Genomic DNA, 16,859 nt, shown 5'->3' on the forward strand with positions numbered 1-16,859 from the left:
TCCATTGTTTCGCACCTTTTTTTTACCTCGCTTTCCTGCTGCTGTAGGATATGCGCATTCATAAAATCTAATAACTTGTTTTAGCAATATGTAACAAAAGGTTTGAGGATTTTTCACACCTAAGAATTCAATCCCCTTTACTGACGACACGATTACTCGGCCACGTTCAGTACTACTTTGTGTCATTATCCAGATTGTCATGGCTCTTGTTTGTCTCCTTAGCATACTATGCCGAGGAATGAAGAAAACCAGTGATAGATGATGGCTAATATCAGACTGGGGGGTGGGGGGGGGGGGGACACGCCGGCCTTTGTATCGCGTACTTGACAATTTGTTCTTTCTTTATTAATTATTCAGAGATGCCTCTTTTTGCGAAATGCCTATAAGCAGGGGGGGGGGGGGGAGGCTACAGCTTGGACAAAAACAAATCGTCATTAGTACAGCAGACTTGGATATAGGACAATGGATTCCTCTCTGTGACAGTTCGTGCCAGATTGAATTAGCTTAAAGGTTCGTTCTAGTACGGTATTCTCGAATCTTAAATTAATGATAAGTTCTCTTCGATATGTAGTGTGGTTGTTGAAAACAAATATCTTTGTTAATTCAGGTCATGCTCTTATAAATTCGAAACAGTAACTTCAAGCCCAATTTGCTTCGGCGCGAGGGGAGCGATTCCCAGTACTACTCCGTTTTAATTTTAGTGGAGATAGCCCCTCGCTTGTACCGGCCTACAACGAACCTTGCTGTCTATAATGTATTCTCTCGATGTGATCAATCAAGGTTTTCTGGTGAGGGTCCCAAACACAACACCGATACTCCAGGACAGGTCAAACGTATGAAATATATGCAGTGTTTTTCAGGAGCATGGATGAGGATTTCAGACTCCGCTGAATGAAATATTGTGCCCTGGCAGCCTCTGAAACAACATTACTGGCATGGCCGTTCCAGGTACAATGACATGATAAAGACACTCTCAAATAGTTATGCATAATTTGCTTGTTAATAATCTCAGTGTTCAAAAAATAACAAGTGTCTAATTCTTTCTTTTTCTTTGAGAAGGACAGATGAGCAATTTTTTTTTGCATTCAGTCGCATTTTACACTTCTCACACCATGAGACAATGTTACTACGGTCAGTTTGTAAAACAATAGAATTCTGTTCATTTTATATCTTTTTGTATACGACACAGTCGCCAGCGAGCAAACGGATACGTTAGACTCAAGTGCAGTTGATTTGGGCTGTCATTGGTGATATGTGTGGAGTTGTGAACTATATTACGGAAATATCCACTGACAATATAATAGTAAATTTTTCGACCATAGGATACGTTTCGAATATACTAGAACAAAATCCTCAATATTACAACGGGCGTCTTTATAACTTAAAGGGTATCTGGAAGAAGCTCAAGGAAACATTAAAATTCCTCTATTGATCTAAGAGGGGGTAGTTAAAGTTGAAGGTGCAAAGGTATTTCTACAGATAAAAAGATATTCAAAGTTAGTGCTAACATTTAAGTATTGACTAATAATCTAATATTAAATATTATTTATACTAAAGGCAACATAAGCTCACCTTTTATTTTGCATAAACAGTGGTTCGGATTTACATCTTTCAAAATGTACTGCGTCATTGAACTCTGTGAAAGAAGTCGAACAGAATGTCACAACGTTAAACTCACCAGCCAAGGAAAACATAAGAATGAGAACCTCCTCTTTGTTTTGTAAACTGTGTGCATTTATGTGATAAAAATTAAAAAGAACTAATCTTTCCTTTATTTGCTTCGTACATAATGCGTTACGGAAACTATCGGCGTTGCGACAACGGTAGTAATGAGTAAGCCGGAACTAAGGCGAGGAAAAACCAGCTCCGACAGCGTTGAGGTTCGAACTGTGTTTTTTTATTGCGCTGCTCTGCTGCGGCGGCCTAGCCCAACATTCTTCTTTCTTGACCGGCGCCGCGTGCCATCACCCGCGAGCCGAGCGCAACGCAATGGGCGCCACCGGGGTCCCCTCCGTAGAGCGGAAGCCACAGAAAGCGCCCAGGCGATGTGCTTGGAGGAAGTTGCGCACAATGGTGGCACAGTCGCAGCGAGAACCAGTGTAAGGCAGACGGGCAGAGAAGTGGCAAAGTAGGCTGGTTTGAGGCGGTCAGCAGCCACGACGTCGTCACGGCCGTTGACGTCTAACGTGAAGGCCTCCTGCGCACGATGGAGGACGCGCAACGGTCCATCGTACGCCGGCGTGAGAGGTGGACGGATGTGGTCACGGCGAATGGGTGCAGGAGGCCAGGTCCTGGCTGACGAACACGGAGTGAGGGTGACGGACGGCATGGATAGAAGTAATGTGGTGAAACGTGTGTCGCAGGTCCCGAATGTAGGTGGAAGCGTCATGGGTTAACGGAGGGGAGGAAGGAGAGAATTCCCCAGGGAGACGCAGGGGAAAACCGCAGACTAGCTCATCAGAAGAGCTGCCGAGGTCAACCTTCAGTGCCGTACGAATGCCCAAGAGGACCAGGGGAAGGTGCTCGGATCAGTTTTCCCTTGGCTGATAAGTGGTAAGGGCAGCCTTCTGTTGTCGATACAAACATTCGTTCCACCATGCCATTGGCCGAAGGATAGTAGGCGTAGTATGGATGTGGCGAACGCCCATAATATAGCCAAGGGCAGTAAACAGGGCCGAAGACGGGCAGCCGAAGCCAGAGACCCAGTCGGCCATGAAGGCCGAAGCAACGACCTGAGCCGAAGTGTCAGCAATGGGCAACGCCTCAGGCCAGCGGGTGAAACGATCCACACATGTGAGTAGATAAGAGGCCCCACGTGATACCGGGAGTGGTCCAACAATATCTATTGTAACATAGGAAACCCGCGCGTCGGGCGGCCGAAAAGGACAGGCAGGCGTTACGGTATGACCGTAAACTCTAGTTTTGGCTAGTTGGTTCATGATTCACAAAAGAAACGGCGCAAAATACGGAGTCAAAAGAGAAACAAACTGGCGCTGGTCCTATCGTGTTTGTTTTTCTTTTGTGTCCCCGTATTTCGCGCGGTTTTCTTTGTGAATGCCGGTGAATACTGACAAACTGGCAGTTCAAGAAGGTTCCTGCCCAGTGGCGGACGTCGGCATTGATGCTTGGCCAAAGGGAACAAGATGCGATCAGCTTCGGCGTCGTACGAATACCAGGGTGGTTCATGCGGTGCAGATAATCGAAAATGGTGTGAGGGAAAGCCACAGGTACGTAGGAGCACGAGACGCAAGTGGATGTCTCACACGAAATGAACTGGGATGAAAACGGGAATGGACATTCGGCGAAGGACAGGAACGTAGATGAGGAGCGAAGAGGATGCAGCTCTGGATTTCTGCGCTATGCAGCCGCTAGCTCCTCCATGTCCCCTGGTCGCCATGGCACTGACACGGGAAAGCGCATCAGCAGCAGCAGCATTCTCCGGGCCATGGACGCGAAGGGGATCCACTGTAAACTCGGAGATAAAACACAGTTGGCGAATCTCGCGTGCGATATAGGCGCTGTGGTTCCTTTGGAAGTCAAACGTCAAGGGCTTATGGTCCGTGATGACATCAAAGTCCCGATCCTCCAGGAAGCGGAGAACATGCTTGATGGTGAAGTACACAGCGAGCAGCTCTCGACCGAAGGGGCGGTATTTAGTGTCAGGTGGCTTAGGCTTTTAAGAGAAAAAACCGAGAGGCTGCTAACTAGAGACGCGCTGCTCGAGAACTGTGCCGACGGCAATGCTCGAGGCATCGATGACGAGGCGCAGTGGAGCGTTAGAAACTGGATGTATGAGCAAAGTGGCGTCTGGGCGTGCCTTCTTGGCAGCAGCAAATGTCGCTGCAACGTCTTCTGCCGACTGAAGTGGCGCAGCAGAATCTTTTTTGGCAGCCAAAAGATCAGTCAGAGGTTTCAGGAAAGAGGCGAACTCCGAGAGAAAGCGGCAATGAAAGGTCAGGAGGCCCAAAAATTCTCTGAGCTTTGTAAGTGACGTGGGGGCTGGAAAATCTTGAATGGTTTTGACTTTGCTGTCGAGAGGCCGAATGCCTTGTGTACTGACTGAGTGGCCTAGGAACTCTATTTTAGCTGCACCGAAAAGGCACTTGTTCGGGTTGATCACGAGCCCATATTCATCCCGTCGGAGGAAGAGGGTGCGCAGGTGAGCTTGATGCTTATAACCGGATGAACTTGCGACCAGACGTTCATCCATACAAGCGAACACGAAGTCGACCTCACGTAACCTCATTGATAGATCGCTGAAAAGTCTCTGCGGCGTTGCGCAAGCCAAAAAGGCATCCGTATACATACTCAGAGGCCGAACGGTATGGTAATGGCCGTCTTCAGAATATCAGCAGGCTTCACGAGAATTTAGTGATAAGCCTGCAGTAACTCAATTTTAAATAAAGATTATGCACCCAGCCAAATTTGATGTGAAGTCCTGTATGTGAGGAAGTGGTTAGGGCTCAGGTAAAGCATGAGCACTGAGGGGCGCGGTAATATCCACATGCTCTCCAGTCGCCCGGATCTTTCTTTGGCGCCACGTGAAGTGACGCTGCCCAGTTGCTGGAGGAAGGGCATACTATACCGAGTTCAAGCATGTCTTGGAACCCACAGCTAGTGATAGCGAAGCGTTCTGCAGCCAAGCAGCGAGGGCGAGCAAGCACCGCTGGTCCCGAAGTCATGATGTGGTGAGTGATCGAGTGGTTCACCGGTTACTCTGTGGTGTGCGGCTTTGTGAGAGAACTTTCGCACACGTTGAAACAGGGACGAGAGCACGAATCCCGCCGCCGCAACGGCGGAGAGTACGCTGTTGACGAAAAGCTGCGTGCTGAGATCTATGATGTCATGAGCGTGCATGTCGACTGCTAGGTTGAAGAAACTGAGAAGTTTGCGCCCAGAAAACCTTGCGAGACGCCAACGATAATGAATATCCAGCGAAAGGTGCGCTGCAAACGCATAAGGGACCGTCGGCCGTACGTGCGACTGGGAGAGTTCATCGCTTGAAGCGGGAGGTCCGGTTGTTGCGACAGCGACCTGCTCAAGAGGCCGCTGTCATGCTTACTTGTGCGCCCATGGCGACAAGGAAGCAAGCGCCAGTGATCTTGAACGAAACATAAAATAGGCGGCATGCCCCTCCGCCAGCACCATTGGCCGACGTCAGCGGCCGGTCACAGCGTTTCCGGACCAGGAGCACGGGTGGGTACACTTGTGAGCAGAGCTGCCGAGGGTTCGGTGGTACCAGCATACAGCCGAATCCAAGGTGTCGGGCCGCGCGTCCGATGATATGGGCTCTGAGGAACGCGAAGGTGCCGGGAAGCGGCGACGTGACCGGAAGGAAATTCGGCGATGAACGTCGTGGTAAGAGCGCGAGGACATCGAACCGCCTGGCAATTAAGAGCATCAAGTAGACATTCAATGCTTGCAAGCTGGGAGTCTGCGGTAGTAGTTGGAGACGGAGTGGGCTCAGAGCTGACGATGGGGTGCCGTGAGTAGTCAGCAACATGGTCAGTAAGTACAGCGAACTTGTCTAATGAAACCTCAGGCAGCTGCGAGAATGGGTGCCTTGTGTTGTGGAAGACGCTGAAGAAACAACTCAGGCAGACTGGTGTCGTGCTGAGTTGCGGAGTCTCCAAGGAGCTGGAGCATGCGACAGAGGAGCTGCTGGAATTTGCTGCACTCGCACGTAGACTTGCGGTCGATGAGAGCCGCCTTCAATGTGCCGAAGGGTCTAGCCTTGTCTGGTGAGCTGATGACGTCCACTAAATCCTGAACTACGTCAGGAGGCCGGGAGGATCCGAGGTGGAGGAACTTGATCTCCTGGCTGATGATACATCGCCGCTGGAAATGAGCCTCAACCTGCAGGACCCAGGCACGGTGGCTATTGGGCCAAAATGGCGGCAGGCTTAGTGCCTGGAACGCGGCCACTGAAGCACCCAGAGGCTCAGCGTTCTTGGGCGTGTAGCCGCCGGTAGGAAGGGCGGAAGAGCCAGGGGAATCAATGTAGGATGATGGGATTGAGTGTTCGAAGCAGGGTCGCTAAATCTGTCGGAGCTAAGGCGAGGAAGAACCAGCTTCGACAGCATTGAGGTTTGAACTCTTGTTTTATTGTGCTGCTCACGTTGCGGCCTAGCCCAACTTCCTCTTTCTTGATTTGCAGGTAGGCTTACCGCGAGACAAACGAGGACAGGAGAGGGACACAGGAAGAGCGCGAACTTGCAACTGAAAGAAACGGAAGCAGAATTACGAGCTCGAGGGACTGAATGCGCATGCCCAGCTAACCACTGATTAAGAAGACGGGGAAGAATAAAGACAATCTGAACCAAGAAAATGTGGGGCTAAACGGCGAGTCAAAATGGCAAGGAAAGATACCGGAAGCGTCTCTTCCACCTTCAAGCAGCAAAACACAAGTAATTACGCAGCATTTAGAAACAAAGATTCCTTTCGGAACAGAACAATAGAGGCTTAACTCACGCACTTATCGCTTCCTAACATTGTCCGGATCCGCGTGCCGCGGCCTGCGAGCCGACAACGGCGCGAGAAGCGCTACAAGGTAAGTATAGTATTGTGTGCCTGAAATATACCCCATTCGCTCTTCACACGCTTCTTATTTCTTCAACCTTTAACGCGACATTGTTGAGTGTCCCGTGTCATAGGAAAAGGCAGGGTCGTCGTCGGCGGCGGCAACATCAGTGCCCGTGAGAGAAAATTTCAGATGGAAGCGAGATATGAAATTTATTCAGAAACAGTTCAAAGCAGGTTCGGATAGACCCCGGATTTCTCTGGGAGGTTTCCAGAACCAAAGGATATTATTTGAGTTTAAAATTAAATGGGATGAATTCGAGTTTCGGTAGGAACCGACTCAAAAAGCTTCGAACTGCGAGACGGTCACGCACGCACGCATAGGTCACGAAGGCTCGTTGGTTCAAGCTGGGTAAAGATAGACCATGTGAGCGACTTGTGGTATGTATATTGGCGAATTGTCTCAGAGACATGTACTTGTGCGTACATGAGTAGTTATGAAAATGCTATTTAGAAATTAAGTCTTTGAAAGAGTGTTTAGTAAGCGATGCGAACGGAGCCCGGAAATTATCTTCCGTTGTATCCTTAATAGCGAAGATTAAGCGTCCCCCAAGTTTTCCAACAGTTTTCTTTCGAGTACGGGAATGACTTCATCTCTATCTCCTTCAGCCCACATCAAACAAATTCGCGCATTGTTTTGCTAGATGGAATGGCAATCTTTTTTCTTCACCTCTTATCTGAGCCAGCCACAGCAGTCGTTTGTTAATCTCAGTTATGGTATCAAAATTTAATGTGTGGTTCTTTTCCTTTCAGACGAGAGCGGCAGTCCATCCATGTTACGCCATTTAAAAAAGCCAAAGCGTCAAGAGTCTTCTGTCGCAGAAGAGCCGGTGTCGCTGTCTGCGTCGTTCTTGGCGTCAGTGTCGTTGGGCCTAATCAAAACATCGCGATGGAGGCAAAAAGTTAATAAATTTTAGGAACAGGTCAGAGAATGTTCAGAGTTAAACTTCCCTGCTCTCCTTCGGATGGGGACGGCTTTTAGCAGTACGAAGAGTACTTCAGGTATTCGTCCGGCGACACGTTGCCGGTTGGGGCAGCAATTCCAACTTCTCAAAGCAAACTTATTTATTAAAGACGTGATTGAAATACAAGGTGGTGATGACAAGGCAGTTTAAAGAAAAGGCTGATAAAGAAAGGCTGTTTAAAAAAGTCTGTTAAAAACGGCCGAGCTTGAGACTCGGCGCGCTCGTCCCAAGTCCTCGTTTCCCGCGGGTTTTAAACCCTTCGATAATTGGGCGGAGCTTGAGTAATCTAGCTCTCACCCAATTCAGACCAATAGCAAAGCAATTGCATCGTATGTACTAGTGGGCGGAGCCCAGGGCCCGCCCCGGGCATGATCGCTCCTGATAACAGGTGCGGGGGGGGGGGGGGGGCATTGGCCCCGTGGGCTGTCCCGAGCCCAGTGGAATGCGCAGCTCGCTGCATGCGCATTGATCCACCGGTTGCCACGCGTCGGGACAGAAAGGATTAGTGCCGCCTTTCACCCTAAGCGCGGGCGTCACGCCTCGACGTACATTCCTCGATTCCCCCCCCCCCCCCTTCCCCGGGCATGATCGCTCCTGGTAACAGGTGCGGGGGGGGGGGCATCGGCCCCGTGGGCTTCCACTTAACATGGATCCACTTAACACCTCCCCACCAAGAATGTTGGGGGGACACTTGCTGTACAAACAACATACCGAAGCCCACAATAGCACAAAGCATCCGGCCTTCAACAACATACAAAACGTGCGAAAGCACAAGTACCAGCACAAAAAAAAAACACAAACCAAGGAGGGGCACTTCACATCCTACTTATGGCAATAGCGAAAAGAGTAGGTTCGCAAGGATATCTTGTTGCATGCATCTACATTCAGATTTACATATTTTTCTCTTTGCGAGCAAATAACAGTCTAAACACTCATCACACAAGGAGTCCATCATTAATGCACTTGAGATGTCAGTCCACAAGCAATCACACACACACACATTCAGGTTGGGCCACCGTCCCGTACGTTCCTTGGCCCGCGATGTCTGATCCATCTACCTAGCAGAGGCGGCTCCCTGATTTGTTCCTGGTTCAGATGCGTGGACTCATGTAGTGTGGATTCAAAGGTGTAACTCCCACTATGCAATTCCGGAACACCTTTTATATCCCCAAACTCTCCGTCAGACTAAAAAATTACGCCTACGTTGTTCACTCTGGCGTAATACTTTCTTAGTCTATTGGCGTGCACCCACCGCTCAGAACCATCTCTGAACTTGACAACATAGCTGTCGGGTCGTCTGTGCTCTTTAATCATTGCTGGGCCCACCCATTTAGGCCGCATCTTGTTCTGCTGGTTCGTATCCAACACGAGGACTTCCTCACCCTCACAGAAGCCTTTGGCTCGTGCTCTTAGATTGTATTTCTCCGCATACGCTTTCTGCAGCTGCTTGATTTGGTGATCTACCCTCTCTGCTACCTCAGCCATTTGCTGCCGCAGCTTGATCAGATACTCTGACGTAGCCTTATTTAGGCCCGTAGGTGGTGTCCAGTTCCCTGCCCATGTCTTTGAAGGATGCTTAATGGGCCTTGAGGGACGCACCCATACACAACATCAGCTCGCATTACGTTTTCGACCGCGGCTCTCGCTGTCATCATTGCGTCCTGCTGGTGACGACCTAGCTCATTACCAGGCATTACATTGGGCCTCTTCTGTGGGCAGCTCCACTGCACGTGACCGAATTTACCACAGCGATAGCATTTTGGCGGCTCCCTGTGCTCGTCCTTGGATCGATTTCCTTGGTTCCGTGGCTCGCGCGGCTTTGCCTCATACTTTTTCGGCTCCTCTGCAGCCCTTTGACGGCGCCCACGCCTACTGTCTTCATATTGTTCGGCAAGTCGCGCAAGCTCCTTGGGTTTCAACCACTTATCTGTCTCCTGTCGGAGAATGTACTCGCGCATTTCGTCCGGCATAGTCTGCTTAGCGCGATCTGGCACCATTAAGGCCCGAACGTCCTCTAAAGTTCTCACTTTCCTACTTTGCAAATAGTATCCAAGCGTTACGTCCAATTTCGTGACAAACTGACCCCAGCTTTCGGCATCCTTTCTACAAGTGTAGAACCTCCGCTTGTATTCTTCAGCAGTTAATCTGAGCTCCGTGAGTACTAGCTCCCGAATTTCCTCGAAACTCATTACCGTGTCGACCGACCGGTTAGCCACGAGTGCCCGAGTTTTTTCATGCAGGAAGGGCATTATAATTGGCCCCGCGATGTCATTCGGGATCTCGCAGGCCCTTATCATATTTTCGGCGCTTTTGAACCAGACAGGAATGGGGTCATCCAACTGTGGCATTGGCGCGAGGACTGCCCTTAGATCATCCGCGTGCCGGCCGAATTTTTCCCTTCTGCTGCCATTTCCCGAGGTGCCCTGACCTCTCTGAATCAGCGTCTGGAGCTGAATTTTTAGCCTAAGAGCTTCAATCTCGAGCTCCTGCTCCCTCAAGCGCGTGCTACCCTGGCTGCTGTCACACGCCGGGGTGTTAGCACTCTGCCCATCCATAATCGTCACGTTCTCCGTGTCTTCACCGTCAGAGTCCGTGTCACTAGCGTTTTGACTTCCCACGCGCAGCCTCTGTGCTCGGGTAGTGACTGACATCGCATTCCCGGAGAAAACGGGAAAGGGCCCACCTGTGTTCTGCATACTTCTTGTTCGTGCTGCGCTGGGTCGGTGTCTGTCTTTCCGCTTTCCACGTTCAGCTGGTGGCGGAAGGGGTGGGAGTCCCACCGGTGCTCAGCGCGGTGCCCGTCACGACCTCCAGCCCGATGAAGTCGCCAGCCACAGATGCCGCCGAAGTCGCCGCGCACCGCTCCGTCGGTCCGCTTCCTCGCTGTCAGCGCTGACGTGGAGCCTTGACTCCGAGGCCTCGCACAAGGGTATCGCCTCACTTGGACCTTGGTCCCCGGGGCTTCTCACCAAGATTTTGTGCTCCGTCAATCTTCAGGAAGGTACTGCCTCCAACCGCTCTGCAGGAAGCCGCTCAGACTATCCTGGTCACGGCACCAGTTAAACTTTCCTGACCTCCTACTGAAGATTGGAACGGCGGTTAGCAGTACGAAGAGTACTTCAGGTATTCGTCCGGCGACACGTTGCCGGTTGGGGCAGCAATTCCAACTTCTCAAAGCAAAACTTATTTATTAAAGACGTCATTGAAATACAAGGTGGTGATGACAAGGCAGTTTAAAGAAAAGGCTGATAAAGAAAGGCTGTTTAAAAAAGGCTGTTAAAAACGGCCGAGCTTGAGACTCGGCGCGCTCGTCCCAAGTCTTCGTTTCCCGCGGGTTTTAACCCCTTCGATATTTGGGCGGAGCTTGAGTAATCTAGCTCTCGCCCAATTTAGACCAATAGCAAAGCAATTGCATCGTATGTACTAGTGGGCGGAGCCCAGGGCCCGCCCCGGGCATGATCGCTTCTGGTAACAGGTGCGGGGGGGGGGGGGGGGGGGGGGCATTGGCCCCGTGGGCTGTCCCGAGCCCAGTGGAATGCGCAGCTCGCTGCATGCGCATTCGATCCACCGGTTGCCACGCGTCGGGACAGAAAGGATTAGTGCCGCCTTTCACCCTAAGCGCGGGCGTCACGCCTCGACGTACATTCCTCGATTCCCCCCCCCCCCCTTCCCCGGGCATGATCGCTCCTGGTAACAGGTGCGGGGGGGGCATCGGCCCCGTGGGCTTCCACTTAACATTCGGACTCTCGTCCAATTTCTCAGGAAGGTTCCGGTAACCAAAGGAGAGTAATATAGATGAAATAAAAATCGGGTTAATTTCGGCTTGAATGGGAATAGAATCTAGGACCTTCCGATTGCGTGACGGGCACACTGCCCATAGACCAAGAAGGCTTTCTTTTATTTCTTTTATTCTCAAAACAGAGAGTGGACGAATCGGAAAGGTGGTCCGGTTTACAGAGTAGACCCACTATAAATGATATGTCTGTAACTTTCTCTTGTGCACAGGCAAAGATGGCCAACTTTTCAAGGTTTCTGATTTCACGAACTGAATCATCAAAGTATTGGCGAATACCTCTGTGGTGAACGTCAGCATGCCGAACAGTCATTCCTCGTTTAGACATGCTATGTAAGCCCAACAGCATTAGTATATCGTACGGCCCGCCATTATTATTCTCGACTGCAAAAACCCAGTTTCATGTGGATCAAAAGGCAGATCTTTCATCAAAGTTCACTGGAAAACAGTCGAAAAGAAAATCCCATTTCAACAGCTTATAAATACATGCTCAACGTCTGCGGCTTTCTACAGAAACGACAATCGACACATCATGGCACAAAAATTCTCTTTTCCGCCATTGATGTCCTTACGGGGAGAAACCCGCCATGTAGTTTAAAAAGAACGTTTTCACGGCACGCTGTTCAAGCATTCATTTTACACTTTCCGTTACATTTGGCCCCGGTTCAAAAAGGACAATGACCAACACACAAACAGCAAGGCTACTTCAACAAGATGCCCGTTCAGCTGTTATTTTGCTTACACTGGTTAAATATTCGTCTAACAATTGCCTGCATACTAAAAGGACTGCCTGGACAATTTCACAAAAGTAATCATACGTTCCAAAAATCAAATAACAAAGAGTTCGTACAACAAACATCAGTAAAGCTCTTGCCAACTAAACCTGACAAACAGTGCGTAGAGACGGATCCTCCACATCTCGAAATAAGATAAACAACTTGACTCAAGAACAAGTGCGACAAAGGCCAGCAGAGCGTACGCGGCGGAATGATTCCTTCGACTGCTTTTTTAAGAGCGTTAGTTCTTACTCATCACGTTTCTCGGTTCTTGGGGTCTGCTACCACCTCCCTCCCGAGTGAAATTTTCTAAGTTCGAAGAATTCAAGATGGTGGCCCCCATAATAATTGGATATTTTAACCCTGTCGGTAACTTATTGGTGACGTCATTAGTATATCGAATTGGCGATTGATTGGAGACGTCACTGATATATCCAATTGATGATAAATTGGGGACGTCACTTATAAATCCAAAATATCAAATTCGTATTTCCATTGGTGTACCTCACTTTAACCTCATTCATATCAATTTTATTAAACCCAGCAGCAAACGCTCTTTACTTCAACGCCTTCCAGAAGGTGAAGCCCAAATAAACTGTGAAAAGATTCTGTGTAGCTTCGCTTTTGTCAGTAAATTGTGGTGTGTGCTGCAGGTATTCCACTGTTCCAGGATGAATACACAAAAAGCCTTAGACCACAAAGGCTCGTTTTTTTCCAGCTGAATAAAGGTTGGGCTAGTGATTGCATTATGGTCTTTGACTTGGTGAACTGCCTCAGAGGCATGTAATGCTGCGTACATGAGTAATTACTAGTATGCTAATTAAAAATCAGATTGGGGTGTTTGTACTGATGAGGCAATGCCAACTTGACCCGACAACGCCAACGCGTTGTACTCTTAAAGGCGAAGCTTAAGCGTGCCCGAAGTTTTCACTGTGTTCCAGAAGCCGCAGCGAGTAAGATCATATTGTTTAAAGCGTGGTTTATCTTTGAAAGCATTCAGTTTTCTGTCCTTACATAAAACGGTTAATGGTAGCCACTTTACTGATAATGCAATTTGTGCAGCCGCGCTAGTCCTTTCATGCCTGCATGTTTTGAGTGCAATGCAAAAATGAGAACGTTTCACCGATGTCAGAAATTCCTCCCATCCACGCAGATGCTTCACTGCCACCAGTGAAAGAACAGCTTAATGAAAATCAAGCGCAGACTCTTGACAAGATAAGCAATGCGACAAAAAAAAAGAAATGCAGCGACTGACGCTCATTATGAGCAGTAAAGAACAAGATATCAATAATTACTTGCCCAACTTTTGCCATCAAGTCTACTGCCTCCGGATAGTAAGTATGAAGATTTCGCAGCAGGTCGTGTTTTCCGCTTTAAGTCATTTTCAGATGAAAGTTAATGGGGTTTGAAATGCAGGCCCTGACACAAAGGAACACAAATGAAAAAAAATAACCTCTTAGCTTCAATTTCACAAGAACTCAGCGCATTTAGTGCATTCCCCTCAAGCTAGAGCTCGATAAAATGCAGATAAGACATAACTTCTAATACATTTTATTATTTATTTTTGACCATACTATGTGCGCGGGTTTATGCTTGTGTAACCTCCGTTTCCTTCGGCTTTATGAGGCGAGTAAAATAAGATGTAATGAAGCTTTCTTTTTGCGTGATGGAAAGTTCTCATGGCTTGGTGGCTAGCCCGCCTGACAATGAATATAAAAGCCGATGATTTGATTACAGATCGGACGCCAGGTGCAGTGCTTCACATATCTTCCATTTCTTTCCAGGTGAAATGAGAAACAGTGGACAGACAGGTAACAGCGACGCTTCTAATTTTACCCAGTTCTCTGCGACTTCGGTGTTGTCTGGCTTGAAAATTGGAGCACGGGCATTGCAGTAGAAACAGCACAGAAGGGATGACTTAGTAAACGCACTTGCACTCATTCCCTTGTTACTATCAGTAACCTAAACGTCGGCGAAATCGACACGGTAGGCGTATTCGAGCCCTGTAATCTCGGCCCATTCGTGTGCACGGAGGGTCCTGTTACGCAGTTTCTTTTCAAGTGCCATTGGCTACCTTTCGAAAGAAAATGTGTTCTACACTAGTGATTGTGCAGGATGGTCACCGGGACGCATGACAGCAAAGATATTGGCGGAACTACAGCCATCGCAATCAGTCTGTTTCGCCAGGCTCCTATATTCCTTTCCTTGTCTGAGGCGTTAACGCGATAGCATTAAGAGTCCCGTTCAGCGGAAACCCAAAGGAGTCGGCATGTTGAGAAAATCAGGATTGGTCGAGAGGGTCTTGGCATCACAACTAGATGACCTTGCGCGTGTAATTCAGAAAAGCAAAACGATCCCCCGTACAAGAGCGATAGCATCGCTACACAATTCCTCATTGCTCTAGAGGATTGTGACTGCACTTCACAACAAATGCGTAGAGGCTCTGAAGAAGTGAAAGCAATTGTGGTGGAAAGAAAACAAGTCGGCCGGAACTCATACCGATGCCTCTTGTGTCGCAAACCGGCCGCGCCACACTTGGACAACTGAAGAACACAAAAAAATGCGGTGGGGTGCGAGTTGGTACGACATTCTGTAAACAAAAGAAAAACTGTGCAAAGGACAGGACAAAGAAAAGAAGCAGACAGGACAAGTGCAGCCCGACGAATAGGAAGCTTCATTCGACTTGGTTATGAGAGACCTTATGTGTCCTGTGTGAAAAAAAATTACAAGGATAAAGAAATAAAAAATAAAACAAACAACACTATCCACGTCTGGGAATGGATATGCAAGCTATGGCCCAGTAGCTGAAGAGACCCATTACGCCGATCGCATCATAACCTCCTCCTGCAATATTAGCGGGAAGCGTAGAGTCTGGTGAAATACATGAGATGCCTTGTGAAAGCGCTGCGTTAGGAATATTTTTTTCCGTGGTTTTTGCTACCTGCGTCATTATAGGGGTGTGGGAGGCTTCCCGCTGCGTTTCTGTATTCTGTGCGCTTTGCCATTTTTCTCCTTCACCCCTGAGAGTGTAGCCCGATGATTAAGTAAGGTGACCACCTCAACATGCTAGCGAGCGTCTTTCCATTACATCCGGTTTTTTTTTTCAATGTCGTCCCTTGTTAGCGTATCTTTTTGATGCCTGAATGTCTGATTGCGTTCATGCCTACAGTTTTGCGACCGCATGCAGTAGCAGGCGCCCATTTTGTTCAAAAGCCGGGAGCGGCGTTATTAACGGCCTGCTGGCTGGGCCCCAGAGCCAGGTTGTAATCAACTAGAATGTTTTCAGTGGCGCAATCACCTCCGCTGGCGTGGTCTCGAGCAGAATAAAGTTGCGGCGGCGCTGCAGTCGACTGTACATGAATCTGTTTCAACTCTGGGGCCGTCATGCAGCAGCACAAAGCGTCTGCGGCCGTGTTATGTTCGGTGTTTTAGCAGGTAGAACTAACTATTACTATTAAATAATGGCAGACTAGCAAGAAAACAAACATATTAAGTTCCTTGATTTCTCGCTTGCGAATAAGTTGCGTACGTTGAAAGATGTATTGATGCTGCAATGCAACCGTTTGCGATTCACTTGTGTACTTAGACTAATTTACTGCAGGTAATTCCCAAAGAACAGCAAGAAATAAAAATCAGAGTTTTAAAATTGCATCTAAATATCATTAGAGGTTTCATTAGGGTTTCATACTACGAAAAGTGCACATCGTTTACATTGCTTCATATAAACAGTTATTATTCATTGAACCTAGGGCTAAGAAAAATAGCGGGAGACAAAGTTTGAGTTCTTTATAATGGAACTATGGCTGTACTTGGAGCAGTTTACCATATTTATATTGTTATGCAGAAGTTTTGGATTAAGATATAAAATGTTCTAACGATGTGTTGTTAGCTGCAAACACACGGCATGATTTTCAGAAAGTGGGAGACATAATTGTTGTTCACAAGAGGCTGTCCTCGCACATCAGTATGCTTATTTTAGTGAACCTCTTCAAATTTTTGGTCTATGACGGTGATGGTATCCTTACTTTGCAATGTATTGAAAAAAAAATTTAAAATTTTTGCACAATACATGCAGTCCAATTGACGAAACAGCTGACGCTGAAACAAACGGAAAATTAGAATGCCACATACCGATACACTCCGCGGAAGGAACACGCTTGCACGTGGAGGATTACCGTCTGGCTTATTGCATAGTGAAAAACAGCGCAGACCAGACGGAACACGCAGGAGAATGTCACCACAGGAGCTGAATATGCACCAACTGGCCTGAACTTCTCCTGTGTTCTTTTACTAAGACTTGGGAGAGCATTAATATGCAGACGGAATGATCGCTATTTCCTCACTCTCAAGCATTGACCCCTTCTACCTTTCTGTGCTGATGCAATCAACTGATTAATAGCGTAATAAGATATCAGCCAAATCAAATCAGTTTATTCAAACATCCTGAGATGCTTAGGGCACGGACAAAAAGCCAAAGGTGGCTTGACGAGGTCCGTGCTCTTTACTAGGCATAAAGTGGAAAACGCGGAATGTATGAAATACAGGCAGTGAATTAGCAGAAAACGTAGCTGCCCACAAAGCAGAAAGGCGCACAGAGAAAAACTAAAAATGCAGAAAACAAAAGGGAAACAAACTTGAGGTTTCCAACTTTGAGTATTTGCCCGTGAGCCAAAAACCTACAAAAGAAACGTTCAAAGAGAGAGTTCTAAGGGAATAACCGATGGTGTTGTAGTATGTTTTGTGTGT

Source organism: Amblyomma americanum, chromosome 7 (genome assembly GCF_052857255.1).
Source record: "Amblyomma americanum isolate KBUSLIRL-KWMA chromosome 7, ASM5285725v1, whole genome shotgun sequence".
In the NCBI taxonomy this organism is placed as follows: domain Eukaryota; kingdom Metazoa; phylum Arthropoda; class Arachnida; order Ixodida; family Ixodidae; genus Amblyomma; species Amblyomma americanum.